Source organism: Parasteatoda tepidariorum, chromosome 3, assembly GCF_982258835.1.
Source record: "Parasteatoda tepidariorum strain Cologne lab strain chromosome 3, Ptep-v5.0, whole genome shotgun sequence".
Lineage (NCBI taxonomy): Eukaryota > Metazoa > Arthropoda > Arachnida > Araneae > Theridiidae > Parasteatoda > Parasteatoda tepidariorum.
In genome coordinates, this window is record NC_141757.1 from 90,152,268 (window position 1) to 90,175,554 (window position 23,287).

The following is a 23,287-nucleotide window of genomic DNA, read 5'->3' on the forward strand; positions in this document are numbered from 1 at the left end:
GTGGTGTTATTTTGCTTTTCTGTGTCAGACTGAGAGCTTCGTATTGTTGGTTTATATGAATTCGATTCTTATCAATAATGAGCTGACGAATATTGTACAATAGCTGCCTAGAAGTTTGATATTTTAACTAACGCACATTAAATAGATAATTATGTTATTGGTTGCACAGTATTTTAAATTTTGGCTGATTTGTTCTAGTTTTAATATGTTTTTTTTATACCATCTTGTTTTATTGTCATTTTTTTGTTTTTTTTTTAAATATTTTTTTAATTAATTTTTTTTATGTTGTTAAAATTTGTCGCGCAATTTTTTACTTTTTTTCATGATGTAAAGTTTATTTTTGGTGCATATATTTGGTTAAAGTTAAGACTCTAACGAGCGATGATCATAATGGATTGTTAAATGAGCTTGGACACAAATTTGATATCATAATGTAACGAAAAAGTTTGTATGGCCAGAATTTTTCAAGATTTCTTTAACATTTATCAAGTTAGGAGCGGTGCTACATTTGAATGTTTATAGTTACTTGTTCGAAATTATTTTTATTTAATTCATAAGACATTTGAAGAATGCAAGAAAACCAAAAGCTTCAAAGGTATCCTCTAGCATTATATCTCTTTTATTATTGTAAGCAAATCCTTGAATTAGTATATGCCAAAACATAAAAATAGCACATAACCAAAAAAAAAAGAGTCTAATGGTATTAAACTGAAGTTATCACAAAACCACCTGATTGTAAAGTTATAAGAAAACTCAAGTTATAAATATAAGTAAACTACTGCTAAGTAGATAAAATTCAAACACAAAATCACAGTTATAGTGGACCTAGAATAAGTCAACTTGCATTAAGAGACTAAAAATTTTATATTATAAATATATAATTCATTTTGAGTTTTAACCTTATTTTTTTTCAAGGCACAATTCGTTTACTTTGTTATAAGTCTGATTCTTTCTGTGGACATCTGCAAAAGTATCTGAATTCGCTTTATTTAAATGAAGTTAATCTAGCAGATCGAACCATGATGGTTCATTAGATAGAACATTCGCCTTCTAATGAAGTGAAATGGTTTCGAATCCTAGAGATGCTGGTCGATATGAATTTTACCCGAATTTTCATGACGTTTTACTCTCTGTAAGGCAAATGCTTGTTTGTCTCGTCAAATATTTCTCCTCAAACGCAAATTCCTCTCAGTACTTATTCAGCAGTTCCCTTGTCTTCTGGATTGGGTTCGAAATTAATAGGTAACGGAGTTGAGCATTAGTAGTCGTGAATCCAAATATTGGGTAGGCAGTAAAATAAAATCAGTCATATCGTATCTTACAACAAATATTTTTTCTGAAAGTAAAAATTAGGGACTTAAGCATGCAGATATAAAAAACATTGACATTACAATTAATCTCCCTTGTGCCTCCATTTTATTCGTCTATAATTTAGCCTCGTGCTTAATTACGTTAAAATATAATAAAAGGACAAGTTCGAAAATTGTAGGTTTATTTAACAGTAAAATATATAGCAAAGTTTATGCAGAGAACACAAATAAAAATATTTACATAGAATACGTGCAGAAGGATCATATTCATCTCACCGTTTTACGCATTCTCATTAGGGAGAAGAATCACGTGGTGTTTAAAAAAAAAGAAAATAGATATGAGAGATGGTTATAATTTACATAAAATATCAAGTTAAACTTGTTTTCGATGTTTGCTAGCAGTATTTATTAATTCCTCCTAACACAATAGAATACTTACGATATCCATATTGACTGAAAATAGCTTTAAAATAATTATCTGCTTTGTAGCAGAATATTTGTTTTGTTTAGGTGTACATCTGAAACTCATGTGCCAGTTATGAAACTGAAGTTTTATTGGCCAGGAAGGATATTAGTTGTTTTGGCTTTATCGTTACAAAATGAGGACGCGATTGACAATTCTACAGACTATGGAAAGTAATCATAGTTTTATCAATCATCGCACAAGTATATTGTAACATTGTACTAGTTCTACTGGCAGATGTTCAATGGTAAAATTTTATTTAATTTTGATGATGGATCATAAATGCTGCTGTACTCTTATAGTTTAAAATTTTCCTCATTCCAAGTAACTATTCTGGAAAATTTCAGTTCATTTTTGTAAGATTTATAAAGATGAAGAAACTGGGATCCAAAGTAACTTCATGAGTTCGCTCATGTTTTTTACAAAGTTTGAATCCTTCCATATTAATACATTTCTCAACTATTATAACCTTTTTTAGTTTTATTCTTATTTACAATTAAATACTTAAAGCTTAATGTGGCCTTCATTTCTTTTATTTTAAAATAATCCTATGAAACCTATGACGAAATATTTTATGATAAACATACTTATTTACCTTTAAAAGTTTCTTATAGGGAAAAGATGATTGCTTTGAAATTTTGGAGATTGATGAAAGACGCAAGCTGGGACGGGTCTTTCTAGATTTAACACTTATACTTCTTACCTCCTGATAAGAAGATTTAAATAAATAAATTTTAAATACTAATATACAAAACATGGCTAATGGGGTTTATCCATAACCACCTTATTTGGCTTTTGTTATGGAAAATCAATATAGGAATATTGTATTGAATACAGCTACCAAACTCAAAGAAAATTGTTATATTAATATTCACAGAAAATAAACCTTTTCCTCATGAAAATGTTTGTGCAGTATTATCAACAATCGCCTGAAGAGATTTTTAAATCTATCTTAAGATAATCGTGAGTCTTAAGTTCAAAGCTTTCCTTGCTTTGATCTTTTTTTGTTACCCGCGGTGAATAACGGTATCACGCTCTATCCCGTAAATTTATTCATAAGGAAAGAGTGTTTCATATCGATAAAAGTTTCTTTTAGTACTTTCTGGCTGTAAAACATAAACTTAATCGATTATTATTCTAGTTTATTGTAAATATCTGCTAAATTTCTTAAACTACAACTGATTAATCAGTCAAAATTTTCTATTAAAACTAGTTTTATAGTTTTTTAAGCGAAATGAAAATTTAATATAAATAATTCTTAATTAATCACTTAAAAATAATTAAATGCAAACTATAATTATGGAAAACAATTTCTAGATATGTTAAAATTCCACGATATTAAAATTTCAAGATAATACAAATATGTTAAAATTTCAAGATAATACAAATATGTTAAAATTTCAAGATAATATAAATATGTTAAAATTTCAAGATAATACAAATATGCTAAAATTTCAAGATTTTATTATAATCACTACTTAAAGAATCTGAATAAAATTTTCCAATTCCTTAATGAGGAATGAGGCAATGGAGAGGATCGTTCTGAAAAGAACCTAAAGTTACAAATAATCTTGTAAGAATCTCAGTAAAATGTCCCAAACTCTCTCGATCTTTATTCCATTCGATAAATAAATTAAAAAGAGAAACATCTTTACTTCAAGTCACGTGTATAAACTGGTTAAGCCTCCACTAAGGTTGACGAAAAACAAAGCATGCTTTTATAGTCTGAACGAAAAATATTTTTATATTTTATTTCTGCTGAGAGACAAAAGAGAATTATATGTGGTTGAAGTGGATTCTGTGAATGGAATTCGAAATGCAGTATTTCATAACTTATTCCCCTGGTTTCATATTTGTTTTACAAGAGAAATTCTACAAAAAGTTCTCTCGTCGAATGCTAAAGAAATAATTAATGAGCTATGCGAAATTGCTAGAGAGTTTACAAAATGAAAATTGTTAGAATGTATATTTTGTTACAAATTTGTATTATGGTATGAAGGAAATGCATTTGTATAAAGTAAATATAAAAGTAGGGAGAACAGAACACTGCACTCAAAATTTGTTTCTCTAGCTTGATATTTGTTACTCTAACTACCATGATATTTGATGATATTTTTTACTCTAACTACAAAATTTTTTTTAAATTTTTAAGTTCACGAATAAGATTATTTCGGTACAACTAATAGAGTTAATTTTGTTTTCTTTATCCTGCATGATTGGTTTAAAGAAATAAGATATTGATGTTTGATAAGAGTTAACAATGTTTCATAAAATTTGCTTAGAATATAATTCTTTTATTACTTTTAACTCGAAAAGAGGAATAAGCGATGAGGCCTAACCTCGTGTTTTAGATCAGATTTAATTGGATACCTGTAAGTGACGTCATGCATGTTTGTCAAAGATGATTGGCATCCAAATCGACGAATGCCTTGTCTTACTCAGGATGACGTAACATGCGGGTATTCAATTATGTATGCTTCTTATAATTAAATATCTAATATCAAAACTAAAGATTTCATAATAAATCCTTACATGCAAACTGCTAATTTTATGGGTGTATGTTGGAGTAATAGGTTTTTATTTACTTATTTATTTATAAAAATGTACAAAATTGTTGTTTATACAATGAATACAGTATTTGATCGAAAACCTTTTTTGCTTGATACTGATAATTGCCATAAGTCACTGCTGTCTTTTTAAACTACGGAAACAAATATTAACTCTTAATCTCTGAAGTTGTTTCGAGTTTATTGCAACTGCTTTCTTGCGACTAATTATAAGTAACTACTGGTACATTGTAAAGATAGACTGACAGAAACTGTCTTATTCATGATTTAACTACACCGTCGTCAGTGTTTAAAATTACTTCATTTTAATCATAATATTTGCAATTTTATTTCATCATTATATGCTTTAATATTATTAGTCTTTCATTCCAATCAAATATTTTATTTTCATAGCATATTTGTATAATCACGCATATGTTCCGAATGCATATATTTTTGGTATATCCTTACAACAGGTATTTGCATTTGAGATATAAAATTTCAGATTCAGAAATAGCAACATGCACAGTGAAAACAAAACAAAAAAGTTACGTTCCGGCATTGTTTTTTCTAATAAAAATTCTTAACTGAATTGTTTCATGTAATGTGGATAACATGAAAATATTTCTATAAAATATGTTATTTCCGCTATCCTCATATTTCATGCATATCTGATTCCCATTTCAAAACAGGTTTTCCTTTACAAGATATTTTCATGGAGAAAACAATATTTGCATTTAAAAGAGAAAGATTTGAATGACACCGTTTCTCGCTTTAACAATGAGTTCATGTTAGTTATAAAAAAAACCTCCAATCGTAACATGTAACAAATACATTTATTTTGAAAATTTCCTGATTTATAAACATTAATCATAGAATGAGATACTAAATTAAGAGTCTGAGCGAAAACGTTATCAAAAACTAAAAAAATATTTTCCAATGTCAATAACTGAAAGATTGTAGCTTTAAAACTGACTTATTTCATTAAATGAAACTTAAAAACATATGCCATTCAGGATAATCCAATTTATTTTTCATTAACTGAACAAAATGGCTATTTAATTCATTTGAGGATAATTTTTTTCTTCATTCTATAAAACATATCCTGTTATGCTTACTGTTAAAGATTTTCAGACTTTATTTTCAACTAAACATTTTCAAGTCCTAGAAGTTCAAAAACTAAATGTTTCGAGAAATATATTATACAAAAAATCAAAGAAATAATAATAAATAAATATATAGTAAAATACTAGGCAACTTAAATATGTTTCCCATTTTTTTAAAATTCAGATTTGGATTCCTCAGAAATTTTGTTTTAAGTATTGTGCCTTAAGATCGATCCAAAGTATTACTTAATTATTCCACTACAATATACATTAATCAAAAACCATGAATCAGCACATACTAAGCAATCATTATAAACTGTTATAAATATATTGCTCGATGTAAAGATATACATTTTCCAAGCAAATAAATAGAAAAAACATTTAAGAAGAATTTTATTTTTTACTTTCTTTCTTCATAGAATGATACATCAAAATCTCTATTAAATCAAATTCTTTCAACAAAACACCCTTTTTATTAATTATTTATGGTCTTACAAAGTTTGTTAATTTGTATAAATTGAATTGAAACAGAATGAAATTAAATTTGTAAGCACAATAAACTGAATAAGCATTGTGATTTTCAACAAAAAAAAAGCTTTTTATTCCAGGAGAATCTTTAAGTTAGGAGAAATCAATAGTGACATAAAACAACTGTAATCTGCAAGCTTCGTCGCAACAGACATTAAATGTTAAAGTAATCTGTTGTAATTAAAAAGAAAACTGATTTTGAAACAAGGTTAGTACTATTTTTGGTATCGTTTTAACAATGCATGATATAATAAGAGAACATTTTAATAATTAAAAATTGTCCTATTTTATAGAGTTTTTGAGACAATTGGTTGCTGTTCTTGCGAAAAGAATTCAGTTTGGAAAACAAAAATGTCCAAACTGCTTAGATATATTCGCAAAAAGATGTGAGTAATGTATAATTGATCATTTTGAATAAAAATATTTGCAAATCATAATTTTCAACTTCTTACTGTAAAATTAAATCGTATAAAAGGTATACATTGTACAAGTAACAATTACTAGCAGTATTATTTTATTGTTGAAAAAATTTATTTTTGCTATCACTTGTACCGTGGGTTTTAGCATTTCGATGTCCCTTATTTTAAAAAAAAGACAAATTAAGTACAATTCACAAGATACATGTTCACGTTCAGGTATATTTATTTCCACAAAGAAGTAATTTGGAAATTAATGTCAGATTTTTTCATAAATTTTCTATTAGGGGTTATATTAATATTAGAGCTTTTATTTAATACAATCATAGCTCTTACTACCCGAGTAAAAAATTAATAACATTTAATATATTAATATTAATTGTTCTGAGATCAAGGGTAAAATTTCTAGAAAATTCCTACTCGAAAACTACTAGTGTTTTAATGATTTTAAATTTATAAACAGGAAAGAAAAAGCTTCCGAAAAATGACTGTCAAATTGTAAAATTGTCTGAAGCTGAGACAAAAAAGTAGTGTTCCGACAAATATGTTTAATAAATCATTTGTTGAATACAAATTGGAAAAAATAATGTTAAAATGTAAACAGGATTCTTACTATCATTAAACAGACTTAAAAAGTTAACATCACATTAAAAAGCTACACCTTTTCTTTTAATTGGATTTCATTTTACATCAAAAATCTGTAACTCTTTGAATTTCGTATCATTTACATTCTATTTTTGTAATTTTGCTACCACTTTTTAAAATTTTTAAGGAATCTGTACAAACCCGACGAATAAATAATTAAATAAAATGACAAATTTTTGTGAAATATTCTGTTTTGGACTTACTTTTATATTAGAGCATGTGAATTTTGACAAGCAACTGTGTTGAAATCGCATATTATTATCGGATTTTAAGAAATGTCTGATTTTATCTATCTAGAATAAGGATAATTGTTAACTAACACAACATCAATAAAAATAATACATAAAACGGAAATTCTGTACGAAAAATAGTTTATTGATTAAAATATTACTCTGAATAATTATTTTGTACTTTGAAACATCTGACTGAATCATCGCAAAATCGCATTCAATAAAATAATAAAGAGTGCTAGGAGAAATACAATATATATAATTAGATTTTGACAAGTAATGTAATAATTAAGCAAATAAATTATAATTTCAGTTAATATGGAATTGCTGTAATTGAAAGCTAAGCAAAAAATTAACATCCTGTTTTTTGTTGAGTTCAAAGGGAAAGAAAGATAATGACGATGAAGTTTAAGTTGAGAGATTGGACCGATGTGCTTGCATAGCAAAACGCAGCTGAATCAGGGCGAACTGCTCAGGATGAGTTTCAAAAAATGGATAAAAATAATCATGAAAGTGGTGGCGAAGTTGAAGGAGTAAAATTAGCAGAAAAACTGACATCTGTTCAATATAATATTAAGAAAGCAAGAAAGTGGATAAGAAAGAGGATGTAAATGTTGAAAAAATAGAAGAGCCAAAAGTGGCAGAATATCGGAAGTCAGCACAAAGAAGCATACAGGAAGTGGATAAGGAGATGGATAAAAATTATGAAAAATATCCAGTAAAAATTGGAATATAGTCAGTATGGAACAACTTGAGTTCTGGCAGAATGGGTTCGTAAAGTATGACTTGAAAACAGAGGGACTTTCTACCGCCCATCACGTGCACCAGAATAAAGAGTTCCAAAAATGGAAAAATGAGAGATGGATTTGATGATACCATTTCTAGTAGATTTTAATGAAACCATCGTTGAATTATTTTATGAAACATAATAACTTTTCGAACTGAACAATAATCTGATTGAAAATTGGCTCTTAAGCAGAACATTTTGTTCATTGAATCAGATTGTACAGTTCTTATATCTCTGCATAAGTAATAATTTGATGATTTTCAAAACAAGACTAACACACACAAATTTTATATGATTTAACGTGTAATGTAAGTATATAACCAAAAACATGTGATAAATCTGATGATGTTCTTAATCCAATTTTGACAAGACCTAATTCTGACCTTGAAAATCCAGCTTAATTGCTGGACATTTTGTGTATTGAGCTGCATATTAACTATCTACGGACAGCATTGTGGAACATTTAAAAATGATGTCTAACACATGCATTATATAACGTATATGGTCAGAATTTCTATTAAAGACAATAGAAAGGACTGGAATAAAATAATCGATTTTTAAATATAGATTTGGCTCATGGACAGGACATTTTGTTTCTTGAGCTGGATTGTGATCTTTTTGACATCTCTACATAGACAATTCTGAAGAGAGGCTAACTAACACAAACCTTATATTTCATGCATAAGATTCCCAGAATATGTATAATTGGCTCAATTATGGACATAACCTAATTTTTATGCTATCGTGATTATGGCAAAATTCCGAATGCACAGAACGCTAATATGACTGAACCCATTTATGACAGAATCCGGCTATGACAGAACCTAATTACGACAGAATTCGACTATGACAATACCCGATTACGACAGAACTTGACTATGACAAAATCCAATTTTGATAAAATCGTCTCCTCACAAAACCTAATTTTGACTTTAAAAAATAGTTCAAAGGCAAATCATTATATTTATTGTGCTTCATGTGATTATTGTGTATGTACAGTATTGTGAAGATTAAGAATTTTAAAATACTTCTTGTTAAAATTTCCATTAATTGTAATCTAATTGGAAACAATTGATGACGCAATAAAATTTTTGCTTTTGAGCCTGACATCTTATTCTTTGAGTCGTATTTTAGCATTTTTTCTATGTACTCATGTTATGTTTATGTTATAACATTTTAAGTAGATAACTGTTTTTTTTGTTGTTACTTTTATATTAATGTCTCAAGTGAATTTCATTAATTAAATATTGTTCTTTAAATAATAAACAGGCTTATTATTATGCTGTTTTTTAACCTAAAAAGATAACACAAGTTAATTCATTCTAACATTTTAAGCATTTCATCAAATTGATCAAAAGCATAAATGTCATCACTATGCACATATGCTATGTATCACTTGTGCAATTATCCTTGTGTAGCAGGCAACGGATTGGTATGGAAGGCTTATTGGAAAGCACTAAGAATATCGTATCATCATATTCTATATTTTCATTGTTTTATTATTATTATATTTGTTTGTTATTCGTTTGTTATCTCTATTTGAGGCACCTAGTCACCAATGAATCGTTGTTCACCATGGTGCATAGCGGTCTTGGTGAGCATCACTAATTTATAAAACGGAATTTAAAAAAAACTGGAACTGCAAAGCAAAAGATTGTTAGTACAAAACGTAATAACAACATTGGTGTATAAGGATTACCGTTCTTGGGGAAAACTGGGACAGAAAAATTGGATTATTACGTAAATGGAAACCTTAGATTTGGTTTTGGTACTTATTCATTTGGATTTAAATGGCAGGTGATTTTGACACTTACATTGTTACTGTTTTGATAATGGAAATTGTTAAAATGGATAAACATCCCATAGTGGTTGTCAAAATTTTATAATGCACCTAAAAATATTCTAAAAACCACTAAACTGTTTTTATTTCCTTAATTTGATATATTTTTCTCGATGGCTGTTTCATACCTTTTTTTTTACTTTCAGCAAATATTATATCCAACATACGCATTACACCCTTTATTAAAATAACTATATATGATACATTCGTTCAATGGAATTTGTTTTCGAAAAAAAAAATTTAAAACTTAAGAACATACATTTTAAAGGAACATTTTTTGTAAAAAAAATAATCCCTATCGGTAAGTGTTGTCTTCAATTTATATAAAAGTTGTAAAGAAGGTCTCTTCTTTTTATCATTTCTCGCAGCTTATCTTCTGAAGGATCTTTTGTTCTTAGAATAAGAAAAAAAAACTATATTGTCTTAGACTTTAACTAAGTCCAAGACATATGGATAGCTTTTGAAATGTTCTGAACCCCCAAAATATGTTTTTAGTTTAAGAACTTTTGTCTTTGTGATTTTTCAGTGTAGAAAGAAACACTTATAATGGAGTACTTATACTCCTTTCTTTACTAAAAAAGCGAGAGAAGAGATCGCAGTCTCTTCATGCCAAGTGGATTTTTGTTTCGTTTATTTCTTGGATGAAAGAGGGTAATTTATTAGATAAAACCAGCTTCTTTTTAAAGAATTTCTTCTTTTTAGTTGCAAACATTATGTATTATAGCCTGGATGTTACTCAAAACAATACAATACATGTATCTCTTCTTGCTCATTTTAAAGTTATATTGTATTAAGAAACAACAGTAATAAAGTTATATTGCATTATGATACAACCATAACGAAACTGATAAATTTATTTAATTAAAAAATATATAACAATATTAAATTGTAGCATATATTTTCAATAGTAATAGTGCATAGTAATGTTTATAACTGAATTATGATTGAAAACATAAAAAAAAATAGTTTACGTGTATGTAATGGCACTGAAATTAAGTGATATTAAGAATACTAAATGGTAATCACGAGTGTTTTCATAATTGATATTCAATCTTTCGCAATGCTGAAAATTTAGGCCTGATGAATGAATAGAATGTAAAACTATTAAATTTAGAGCCAATGTTTACTAAAATTAAAGTATAATAAAATAATTAAAACGTTTACTAGTTAAAAACTATACTGTAATCTATTAAAGAGATAGGTAAAAATGAAGCTATAAGAAAATTTTGGTTATTTATCAAAAACTTGTACAAAACTTGTGCGTTTCAAAAACTTGTTTTTTTTTTCTGATTTAGACCTGCACTTCATATTAATTTCTTTTTTTTTCATTTTCAGCATTGATAATTTAAAAACATTACTATAGTATTTGGGGCGTAATTATTTTTCTTCCGTAACATATACATTGCTCAAAATACTATAATTTGATGCTAATATTGAAGCAAGTCATGAAATTAAAAATTAACAAACTTTTAAATCTAAAAATTTACAAATATATTAATATTTTTACCTTATTTTCAAAAACAATTTCGTAAATATATTTAATCAAATTTAAGTCAAACAGCTCATGTTAAATGAAAATTTATATAGTCAATACATCCTCAAATAAACATTAAAATAATTAACACAGCTTTGCAAGCAAAATGTTTGATACTCAACGAAACACACTCAATAGTTTTTATGAAGGTCAAACCTAAAATGAGACTAACTAAATGGTATATCACAGTACATTGTTACGTTGTGTTTCTTTGGCTTAATGTAGTAATTAAGTTAAATTTTTAAATTATGCGTGTATTATAAATTAAAGCATTTTCTTTCAACACTTACGTTTTTTTTTTCAAAATAAATATAAATCTTATCAAAACAATATACACGTACAAAATACAGTTCCATGTTTAAACATTCCCTCAGCAAAGGATCAAAATATTGCAATTGCATATCTTCGGATCATCCGCAGGGATGTTTCCCATTCCGTCAATAATAGTCCATTGTGCAGCTCTAGTGAGACGCACCGTACCATATTTAAATACGAAACTTGATACTAAAGTAAAAACAATAATTTTTTACAAGGAATTACTTTGAATTCCGCATCCGGCTTGCACCGACCACAGTGTTGACGTGAAATATCCTGAGTGGTAGACAGATCATGAGTTAGAGTCCCTTTGCCATCAGGCTTACCGTGGGAGGTTTCCGTGGTCTTTATCTCTATGTAACACAAATGCGGGTTAGCTCCATCAAAAAGTCTTCCACGAAGGCGAAATTTCTCCCAATACTCGATCCGGGAGTTCCCTTGTCTTCTGGATTGGGTACAAAATTACAAGGCTACGGAGTTGAAGATTAGTAGTTGTAAACCCATAAAATTGGGTTGACTGTTCAACGACGGTTATAAAATAAAAATAAAAGGAGTTATTTTAAGTAATAGGAATAGAAAATCAAAATTTGTAAATAAACTGATTAAGCGAATTTCATTCCCATTAATATTCCGTTACTACTAAAAATTTAAAATCAGTGTTCAGTTATTACAGTAATCTCTAATCAAAATTTTGAAATGTGTTTTTCTTTAAGAAAGTTATAAACCACTTTGAGCTTATAACTGTAACAAAACTATTAAAGACAAACGAATGCACATTTTGAGGGAAAATGAAAGTATTCGCGAAACTATTTTTAGTGCATAAAATTAGAAAAAAAAATGCAACTATACTTCTTTTCTAAGTTAGATTTCTTTTAGTTTCCGATCTCACACTAGCATTTATGAAGATAATAAAAAAACAGCTATTCCATCTTCTTTTTTTATTACATAAAGTAGTATAATGTATTATTTATCTTCAAAAAGACAGTAAGTGCGAACTATCGCTACACGTATACTCATTAAGTGCTTGGCAGGTGATGGTTTGCTAAAATGATGCGATGGTTGAAACATTCCCCTGCAATTACGAAAGGCTAAGTGAAAAGGTTAGTAGATTTTTTTTAACATCAAACGTTAAAAAAAACATCTTTAATAGAAGAGGAAAAAAGTACTAATGTTGAGTTGAAAATGCATTAAAAAAGTATAACTTTCTCTTTAAGTCTTTGCTTTTCTCCAAAAGTTGAGCGAGAAACAAAATATGGAATTCACAGAAGAACATTGCTACGATACTATAAATAACTCTTTGTGTATGTTTGTAAATACTAAAAATTTTTAATATGGAATGAGTAACAATAATTATTTAAAAAAATATAACTTTTCAAAGATTTTGAACGAGAAAGTAAGAAACAAAAAATTGGGTGTAACATAAAGGAATAGATTTGATATATGGTTTAATTTATCTGTGAGTCTCAAAATTGCTTTCAAGAACATTTTTTTCACCGAAAGCAGGTGTAAATTCCGAAGTTTTCGAATAACAATATAAACATTAAATAAACTACCAACTTTTCTTCAGCTTTATTTTTTTAATAAATATATATCCGGGGTCGTGGCTCCCTGTGTTTATCTAAAGGTACATTCCCTTAGGGGAAAATTCTTATCAGAGGTGGTTGTCTTGTTTTGAACTAAATAGATTTTTTATTGATTCCTCGTGGCACTTTCTCTTCGAAATGAAATAAACGCCTTCTCCCTTCCAAAGAAACACTTTTGGTCAAGTTTTCTGGCAGTGAGAATCTTCCGACATGGAGCTTTTCTACAATATTGCATGATCGGACATACTGTGTTTGTAACGCTATATTGATTTAGTTTCTGAGCGTAGAACAAAAACAAGTATGGCAATGAAATCCATTTCAAATTATTTATAGACTATTAAATGCAAATGACTGATTAATATGTCGGTACCAGTACTATACAGAGTGAATTCAAAAGTTAAAAAAATGTGCTTTCATTGGGAAATGTTCAGAGCTTCTTAATTTTCTTTAAAATATAACTTTGAAATTTATTATATATTTCATTATTTTTATTTGAGAATTCAAAACATCTCAAGCCTATTTATAAATTTGATGTAACATTTAATTAATTTAAGAAATATATGTGCATTGAAAGCACACATTGCAATACAATTGAATTCCAGAATTGTGCTGGAACTATTCATTAACGTAAACGAAGTAATGAATTTATACCATGTGCAAAGGCAACACAAAAGTTGGTGAGCACTATTTGTTTCGATTTTTTACAATCAACAACTTGAGTCCAGACCTGATTATCTTCATTGTGTTCCCGGCCAAAAACGACACGGAAAGCGTCATTCTTGTATTCCTTATTAGCTATGAAATTTGAACATATCAGAAATAAATTTTGTTAATTTTATATTTTCAACGAATAAAAATTCATTATGTTTCAACAAATTTTTTCCATTATTCACCTCAGACTTCTTCACTGCAAGTAAGTGCCATCCATTGGGGAGCGAGGAAGTATTTTGTGATATATTACGCCGAACATTTACATTGTTTGATCTGACGTAGAAAAATTGCATCAAACTTTCAATTACTTTCAAAATAACAATTTTAGTTTACGGCATCATCGAATCAATTACGGATTTAAAATTGAATTTAATTAAAACGTATATAACAATTTTCTCCCTCCATTTAATACTGAAACTGCTAAAAAACATGTTTTGTTTTGGTTTTTTAATGTATACAAAACTTCAGTTTACAATTAAATAACATAATTAAATAACATTAATAGAATAATCATTTTAACCTATCTTCTCTTCATTTTCTTTGGCTTCACCTCAGAGTAAAAAAAGGGGAAGAAATAGGTGATTTTGGAAGGAAAAAAAACTAGTGACATAAAATTCAACATTTTTAACCCTCTCATCCGTACTTTATTTTAGGGAGTTTTTAAGTGTGGAGTTAGTGCAAGATTTCTATACCTTTGTTTCGAAAAATATATATGAATGACACGGGTTCATAATATGCTATCAAAGAAGGCATTTAAAATGGTGAGTTCGGGATGATGGAGTCAATAGGAAAGTAGTAAGTTATTTATTTTAAACTACTGACTCAAAACTCAAATAAAATTTTGCCACTTATAAGACATGATCAATATTATGTCTGCGAGATTTTTTTAGAATCTAGACACAGCTCGAAAAGCGTAAATAATAAAATGGATTAACCTCAAAATGTGTATTTATGAAACTAGTCAAAGCTCGAAATACATATTTAAGAAAATGAACGCAGCTCGAAATACGTGTTGTAGAAAATAGACATTGTTATATTAAAAAATTGGCATAGGATTTGATTCAGTTTTTCAAACTTCTTTTGTGAGTAGTGTTGAGAATAACTAATAAAACGAATCAAAGAATAAACTGGGTATGAATGAATTAGTTTCTTGATATCAACCATTTGCATATATTGTTTGTTACATTGTTATTAAATTAGACTTTTAATTAAATTCAGCAGTTCATTTACAAGGTTGCCGTAAAGACTATAAGCTTTTAATATTGATAGAAAGTTTCAGTCGAAGGAATTTACAGTTTTAATACTCACTTTATCGTTAAAAGTTCTGAATATAATTTGCCCTGTAATTATTATGCTTAGTTTTTAAATAGGCAAAAAAAGGTAAACACGTAATTTCTAGTTTAGTTGTTAAATTAAGGTAGAGAGCTAAAGAGGCACTTATTTTGTGATTTGGTATCTCAAACACACATTTCGAGCTGTGTCCATTATCATAAATACACGTTTTGAACAGTGTCCATTTTTGTAAGCACGGATTTTGAACTGAGTCGAAATTTAAAAATTCACTGATGATTAGCAATGTCAATGTGGAGCCGCGAAAAGGTGAGTTAGTTTAGGTTGACTAGTTGGCTTCCGTTTGTAGCTGGCATAATGACATTGATATTACTTGATGTATGTTGAATATTATTATTGTATTTACAATAAGCTATTATTAATATAATTATTTAACAATGATTTCAGTCATTTTAAACATTTCTACAAAATACATTTAACTCTATATTCAAAATATTTCTTTTTGTTTTAAATATAAAGTTAAATTTTCAAAATTTAGCAGCTTTATATAAAAATGTTCTGAGACATTTTCTGTTTCTTCAAATAAAAAAATAAATTTCTCATTGTATTTAAACATATTAGCATTGTAACTAAAGGCAACCATTTATTCCGTTTAAATTACTAGAAAAACGGATACATTCCATCTAAAGAGGAGATTTTATGATAAAACAAGTGTAATTTGTTCAGGTGGCAACTAGCGATAAGGATAGGTTGAAATTACTACCTTGTAAGTCTTTAGAAAGGGAAGCAATAGTTGTTTTTATCATTGATTCCGAAATTTTTTCAATTTAACACATTTACCCTTTAAGCATTTATAAAGTTATTTATTTCTCTGGTTTTTAAAAAAACAATGTCTCATAATGTATCTGTATTATTTATTTTTATAAATCGTGTACTTTTTAAGTAAGTTTTATTTACAATACAAAATGTGGAGAGAACTATTTGACTAAAATGAAATATTAAAAAAAATTCAATTTTAAAGCATTTTTACTGTTCACGTCCTGCTAAAGTTCGTTTAATTTTTCACTCCTTAAATAATGGCATTTAAGATGAAATTTTAATTCATTAATAATCTATAAAACTCATAAATAAAATGTAAATTAATAATATTAAAAGCATGTAGCATTATACGGCAAGAATGAAATGTATTGAAAAATGAAAGAGTTTGTTTCATTTTCAGATATTTCTATATTTTAAAGTTTACTCAAGTAACTTAACTTCTTTTTTTTCAATTCTATGATATCCATTGCAAGATAAAATTAAAACCCCTTCTTTCTAAACAGTTTCTAATAATTTTATATTTATTTTAATTCTAATCTCAATTCAATGTTCTTTTTTTTTCAACATATTTTTTAGCAAACATTTTATAGACTCATATTGAATGCTTTTATGCATGAAAGTAATTCGATAAGATCTAACTAGTATATCATTTAAAAAAACAAAACGAATTAATTGTGGATGACTTCCAGAGATTTGAACAATATCCCAACAAAGATGAGGAAAAAAAGTGTAATTGAGTGAGAGAATATTTTTTGAAGCAAGCGAGTATTTTTGTTGCACTAAATCGCAAATTCATCTTTGAAATATTATATATATCTATCAAGTCCAGAGAAAGATTAAAATAGACTTTCCAAAAAATCTCTCCTCATCAAAAAAACTATTTTTCTCAAGAATGAACAATAAAAATTTCTTACATCTTTAGAATCACTACCATATTCACCGGACTTGAAATCAATGGATTCTCCTTTTGACCCATTTAGAAGGTAAGGATTAATGCTAAACCACAAAAGACTTGAGTGTTTCTAAAACTTTAGATTTTGGGGAAAATATAAATAGCCTGTCATTAATTTCTAAGGTAGTGACTTTGAAAAGTTGCTTTCGTGCATATTTAAAAGTTTGTTTGTGGCATTCTACTAACTATTAAAATTTTTAGTTGAGTGAGTGTCTAAAATTTTCGTTTTGGCCCCTCAGAAAGAGGTGATTTAAAAAGTAAAGGATGTAAATTAAGTGGCACGAAATTTTGTTCGCAGTAAATTTATCTTCAAAAAATTTATGAAACTTCACATAAACAACGTTTCAACAATTTGAAAATTAGTGAAAGGAGTTATAACAGGCAACACTGTACAAGTTTTAAAAAACAAATATAAACATTAGGAAAACTTATAAAATGGTAACTTGGGCTTGGTTTGATTAAAAATGGGATGGAAAAAGAAGAGCAATGAGAGAGTTCTACCCCTGCTTAAGAAGAATCACTTACTGGAATCGGAGGGAACTGTATTTGCTACAACAGTTAGTTGCAAAATTAATGTTTTAATGACGCACTTTTCTAAACATGTTGAAGTGAAAAAAATTTCAGTGAATTATGAAATCTGCACAGCATCTATATATATATATATATATTATATATATATATATATATATATATATATATATATATATATATATATATATATATATATATTTATTTCTGTTAAAAGAAATAGTGAAATTCAATATTTAGCCTAAGCTTTAAGTAAGGTTTTGTAAGTTGATATTTTCAGAAGTTACATTCATAATTTATTTAGACTTATAAACAAGTTTAAGAAAAAATTTTGCAATGTACAAGTTCATATTCGAAGCAATCTGAATATAAAAATCTGATTATTGCGTAAACAATTACGAGAGGGTGGGGAGCAGGAGTGAGTAGGTTATGATTTCCTTTGTGAAAAAAAAACTTGTCAGACGCGTGCTCGAAAATAAAGATAAAGATAAGCAACAATGAAGAGAAACATTGCGCTGTACCCAAGTAAAACATTCGAATCTCTTTAGCGGTCATTTCATAAATAAATGAAATTTCCTTCTCGTTCTTTTGAAGACCTTTGAGACTTAGGAAAAGTCACGAAAGTGAAGCTGGTTGGTGTAATTATTTTAGAAAGTTAAGGTCTCTAAAAGTTGATCTGCTGTGAAAATAGTCCACTCTGGTTTTCCTAAAGTTAAATATATTTTGTTTTAAAAATTGAATCTTATTCATATGTAAGTCACGGTGCTGAGTCAGAAAAAATATTTTTAAATGTATGCATACAGATGCGTCAATTAGAGACCATCTTCAGAACATGATTTTAGAATCCTTATGAAAACTGAAAAGAAATATGCATATTTTATGAGTCTCAAATTAATATTCATGTAAGGGGAGGAAAACTATAATACTGGTGATATCTGACATATCACTGATCAATTTCAAATTTAACAAATTCAATGAAAAAGTTCTTGAGAAATTGATACATAAAAATATTTTTTTTTTATTTTTTATCTCTAAATGTCTTGAGTTTTTAGTTTATAAAGAGATAAAAAGAGAAAAAATAATTACAAAATTTGTAATTTTGCGCGAAATTACCTTAATAAACGAGTTTCCTAATTGTTTGAAAAACGACATAAATCGAAAAAAACGTGGTATGTATTAACAGGTGCAACTTTCAAACCACTCTCCTAAATATGTTACCAAAAAATATTTTCTGGATTTCGATCACACCATAAAATGAGGGTCTTTAATGCAAATCCGTTGAAAAAGTATGCTTTTAGAGAGAATTCATGTTTTTTTTTGTCTAATTTAGCAACATAAAAACATCGTCCGCACTAATTAATTAGCATGTTAAAAATAAGAATTAAAAAATATATATTATCACAGTAAGTGGAAATGCAATCACTAGCAATCACTAGAAAAATACTCATTAAAATTATTCTTTTAGTTTTATTTTGCGCAACTCTAGTAAAATGTTTAAAATAAAAAATGTTATAATTTTAATTCCGCAATGATTAAATGTTCGTGTTGTACTAGGTTTTGCTCTATTATAATATAAAAGTTTGGAATTTTAATGTAATTTCTGTAAAACTCATGTAAAAGAGTCGTAAACGGTAGTGTTAAAAATTATATCTGTAATATTTTTGAATCAGAGGAAACAATATTTTGTTCTTTAATTTGATTCTGGTGCTGTTAATCTCCATTTTTTCTGTTTTATTGCGGTGATAAGCTTCTTTCTGTTTCATTTTTAGTGTTTCAAAATTTATGTAAGCTCTTAATATGACTGTATTAAAGTACTAATTAATGTAGTGAAAAATTATAAATGTTTTAACTTCTTTCGTTAAGTACTAAAATGAATTTTGATCATCCTCATTATCTTCTTGTCTTTTGTGATGACAACTCTAATTTAATATCGCTAATTAGGCTGTGCTAAATGAAAAATATTAAAAGCAAAGAGGATTTTGGGATGACCTTGTTTCAACGGGCAATTTCTGAAAATTATTCATTTTCATTTTTTTTAAATATATACGTATCTTTCATTAAATTGACTTTGTTTTTCATTTTTTTATTATAATATAGGAAGTATTTGTATTCCTAAGTTATGCATATCCCTTTATTTTAATTCTTAACTAACTTTATTTTATCAAAGTTTAGTAACATAATTGAAATCATTAAAAATTAATGGCTTTGTAATGCATTTGTGTTTACTTAAAAACTTTAATCAATCTTAAATTACAGAAGGAAATTATTCATTCAAGTATATTTAGCAGCTGTTTTCGTATTAAAGAAACAAAATAATGCACAATAATTTTTCAAAGACCATTTATTTTTCGATGTTTCTGAATAATTAAAGAAACACTTTTAAACAATTATTCTATCAGGTTAAATTAAGATAGCAGTATTCCAAATAAAATGACCTGAAGAAAATTGTTTTCTGTAAAGTTCAGAAAATCAATGTAAAGTTTTTTTGCTGCTTAATTTACACTTTCATAATGTTATTTTTATAACATTAATTTGAAAATATCAATGAAATAACTTAGTCAATCAGAAAAACGTTCAAAAAATTCAGCAATCAATGCATACACTATGATACAGTTTGCTGCATTAAATCATAATGTTTTCTTAAAACAAATGCTCTATGTTATTCTCGAGCTCAACAATAAATCTTAAATTTTGTTATTTGAACAAAAAAATATAGCATTTTCCGAAAAACTTGTTATTATTTAGTTAATATTGATAAAGCAATTAAAATATTTCCTAAAAGAAATAAAATTGTCTCTTAAAATTTAACAGCCTAGTTTCTGGCACAAAAGCCAAAAAATCAGTGCTGTTCCTAACACTAGGTCGATAAGTACAAGCTTGATTTATATTTAAATGAAGTACCCACTGCCATTAGGATAAGCAATGAGGTTTTGATGTGGAATATCACCAATTAAAACTAATAACTCAGGATAATAACAATTAAAATAACGATGTCCCTTAAATTTTCGATTCAAACACTTGATCAAAATGTGATTCACTGTTAATGGTTCTTTGTAACTAGGGTGACTGGATGCTGGTTCATTTAGCAAGAGACATTTGCGTGCTTAATCGTATGTGTCCAATGCGTAATCAGTTTATAAAGACTAAATTTTATGGAACCATTTGCGGTTGTAAAAGGTGAAAATAATAACTTCATTTTATGCAGTTTAATCTCTGAGCCGTCCCATTTATACTGGCAATTGGTATTTAGAGCCTTTTTTAATTGCTTTAATATTAGTATATTACAAAACAGGTCTGTAAGAATACAGGTCTGTAAGAATAAGTCTGCTTTTGGATACTTTAAAATCAAATATTTCATGACTAGAAATTTAAACACGTCCAATTTAAATATTTTTGTTTTGTTGAAAGCCTCTGGGAATAACGATTACTACTAATATTTTCTTGGGTTGTCAACAATAAAAGTCAATTTTAGGAACGTGAATTTATACCAATTCCTGATAAAAAGTTATTTTGACAAATTAGCAAAAAAGTAGCTACCGTAATGAATGTATGCTTACGGTAAAAAAAAAAAAAAAAAAAAAAATATATATATATATATATATATATATATATATATATATATATATATATATATATATATATATATATATATATATATATATATATATATATATATATATATATATATATATATATATATATATATATATATATATATATATATATATATATATATATATATATATATATATATACCACTCTAATGGGGATTTTTTCCTGGCTAAATATTAAATATATGCTGTAAAGGTAATATAAAATAAAAGCAATGCAAAATCAAAGTAATGTGAAATTAAAGCTTCCGGACGCTAAAGACACCTAGCAATCCTCAAACGTAGTCGTCGGGTAGCCTATTGAGCAGTTCTAGTATCTGATAGGATCACTTGAAGGGTCACTTAAGCGTTTTCAAATGCTGACTTAACTCTTTTTAATCCAGCAGATCCAATGATTTGAAACCACCTCTGCAAATGCTCATCACTTTTTGATAACTCTGAATCGGTACTCTAGAGACTTGCTAGAGAGCTTTTTAAGTAGCGACTAAGGTTACCTTCATAACTTTTTTTTGTTATGTATTAAAATATCTTTTTACTTCATTACCGTTGAGAACCAAGAATTATATCACCACATAAATATGCACTGACTATTCTTTACTTTAAAAATACCCGAAAAATGCGTTCTTCTTTTTCTGTCATATTTTGTTTTTGGATTGAAATATGGAAGTTAAAACGGACCATAAGTATTTATTAAACATAGAGTTCAGCCTTAATAATTGCTCTTATATTTTGCTTGCCATGGAAAACAAAAATCAAACAACTGTAGCATGTTCTGGTGCTTGAACATTCATTTACTTTCGAAAAATTTTGTCAGTTATATAAAAATACCTAATTATTAGCATGATAAGATACGCTAATATATATCATTAATATAAATTACAGATATTATGTAATTACAAAATTGATGTGTGTAATTAAGTCCTAAGATATTACTGAAATGCCTAAGAGGGAATTATGTTACACCCGTAGTATAATGCTGAGGCCATATCAAATAGGTTATGGAATATTTTATGGGTTATGGAATATTTACAGAAAGAGTAAATCTTAATTTACTGAAAGTAACGAATTGGATATGAGTTTTCCTTCAAAATGTATGTAAAAAAATTTAATTAAAAAGATTACAATAATGCTTTACGTGAATAATATTAGTAATCATTGTGACTGCAATTAGTTCTGTTGTTCATGTTTTTAACGATCAAAACATGAAACGTTATTGACGCAGAGACTTCCTTATAACCCTGAATGAAAAGAAATCTTAGACGAAAATTAAATTAACAGCTTAAATAAAGTCCTATACAAAGAGATGTTATTAATGGTATTTAAATTTTCTATTCGTGCTAACATTACATATGTGTCTGTAACTTTACATCAGATTGTTATATTTTGAATATTACTACCCGGTGTTGCCTACTAGTTTTTCTCAAGAATTTAAAAAATAGTTTTACAACAAAGACTTTTTCACTATGTCTTAAGTGTTTGTAAGACACAAACAGTGTTCTAACCTCTGACATTTTACTCGAAGAATAAATTTGTCGTAACGGCTGAAGAGTAACAGTTAGCAAATATCCCATTCTGAAGCTTTTAATCCCTTCTTTACCCTAATCAATCACTTCTAACTACTGGATTTGTTTCTGTCTTGTAGTTTATGTTGCTTAATCTTTAAGGGGTTTGTTTACTTTGACAAATGAAACAGTTCACTCTTATAAGCCAGAGGTATTTCTTTGAATCCCGGTTAAGCATTTCTGTAAGAGCGGGTTAAATTTGTCAAGTAAACTATGATAAAGCTATGCCTACAAACCTGTAATGGTTTTATTTAGCCCTGCTTCAGTAAAACGTTTGCTTGGTGCAATTATATGTCTTTGGTGCTACTGCAATGTGGGGATTGTTTTCTTAGAAGTTTTAAACATTTTAGAAGAATTAAAGTTATTAGTTTATTTTAAAAAATAAATACTCCAAGTAAATATTTTTTTAGAAATTGACGACTATATATATATATACCACCTTATCAGAAGAAATAAAATGTTGACCGTTAAAAAAGGCTTTTTTTAAAAAATTTCAAACTCTTATTAATAA

The 23,287-nt window shown here is 27.6% G+C and overlaps 1 long non-coding RNA gene across 1 annotated transcript; it reads left to right on the forward strand.

Moving 5' to 3' along the window:
• Window positions 1–4,309: 4,309 nt before the first annotated feature.
• Window positions 4,310–10,530, forward strand: LOC107456171 (uncharacterized). Its single transcript, XR_011637124.2, has 3 exons — window positions 4,310–6,161; window positions 6,247–6,339; window positions 7,558–10,530. It is a non-coding gene; the product is annotated as an uncharacterized LOC107456171 (long non-coding RNA).
• The last annotated feature ends 12,757 nt before the right edge of the window (window positions 10,531–23,287 follow it).